Raw genomic sequence first — 1,529 nt, 5'->3', positions numbered from 1 at the left:
AAAAAAAAAAAAAAAAGATAAACACAACTTTTTGCAATGGAGTGACATATCTGCAGCTTATATCTGCAGTGTTTGTGTTAGGAACCTAGCTTTTATAATGTTAACTTTTTAACTCAGTATTCTGGCTTTGGGATTTTTTGTTTTGTTTTGGGTAAGATTTCAGCAGTGGAATGTAGCCTGTTAAAGGTGTGCACAAAAATATTTTGCATGTTTTCTTTTTCTCCTGTGTGAATTCTACTTTTTAGCAAAAATAAAAGCCCCCCAAAGGATGTGCAAATACAGATTTTTCTGTGTAAAGTTTTTCATGTCACATCAGAAGTAGCTTACTTCTATATGGCCACAAATAAAAGTTGGAGACAAAACAAAACATTCTATGGGAAGAAACACAACTTACTTGCCCTGATGCTTAATAGCAGTGTAATTACCGTGTTTAAACCGACAAGGATATGTGAATAACATGAATGTTCTGCATACAAAGGGAATTACCAGGCAAATAAACTAAAAACCTCGTCTCCCATTAGATTTTCATAAAGGTTTGTTTGCTTAGCTACTTGGTGGTCAAATATTTCCAAATAATTTATTTCTATTCTACTCTAAATGGCTTCATTTCTAGAAAAGTTGCCATATTTCCTCTTACATCATTTGTTTTCAAATAAGTTCAGAGTAAAATCCTCTCATAGCATTTTTTTTTTCTTTTTAATGATGAAGACCCTTCTGAGGGTACTATGTTTAACAAAATCAAACTCATTCTTTTTCAAGGTATTCTGTTTCTAGGAATTACTGAAAAGTAAAGGGAAGTTGTACATACCGTATTTGATTTTTAGCACCTGAATCAGACTTTGAAAGAGCTGTGCAATTACAAACAGAAATCGCATCTCATCATTTAAGTACTTCTTAAAGCTATAACAATTTTAAAAATAGATGATGGAGAAGAAAAGGCTGCTAGACTCATAGAATTTAAAGGAATCTAGGAGATCACCTAGGCATTTTTCCAGATGCAGGAACTGAGGCCCAGAAAGGGGAAGTGGGTTTCTCAGCCTACACAATCAGCGAGGGAGGCAGCCAGGTGCCATGGAATAAACATGGACTTTGGCATGATAAGACTAGGGTTTAGATGGAGGCTGACTTAATACCACTTGAGTGGTATTGGGAGAGTCTCTTTAAGCTTGTTTATCTATCTAAAAATGAAGGTAATGGCATCTGCTTCACAGGGATATTTTGAGAAGCAAATGTAGTAACTTTTGGAAGAAAATTGCGATACAAATGTCAGTTGTTATTATCATCAATAGAGTGGGGCCATAACCCAAAGCCCTCATTCCTGCTCCATTTTCTTAATTCTTTCCCCTTACCCATACAGGAAAAATCCATTGGAAAAACCAGCAGCAAGAATAAATAATATACAAATAGTGGCTAGGCACAGTGGCTCATGCCTGTAATCTCAGCACTTTAGGAGACCAAGCCGGGTGGATCACCTGTGGTCAGGAGTTCGAGACCAGCCTGGCCAACATGGTGAAACCCAGTCTTTACTA

This window comes from Colobus angolensis, unplaced genomic scaffold (assembly GCF_000951035.1).
Source record: "Colobus angolensis palliatus isolate OR3802 unplaced genomic scaffold, Cang.pa_1.0 Scaffold307, whole genome shotgun sequence".
NCBI lineage: Eukaryota > Metazoa > Chordata > Mammalia > Primates > Cercopithecidae > Colobus > Colobus angolensis.
Note: the sequence above shows the minus strand (reverse complement) of the source record.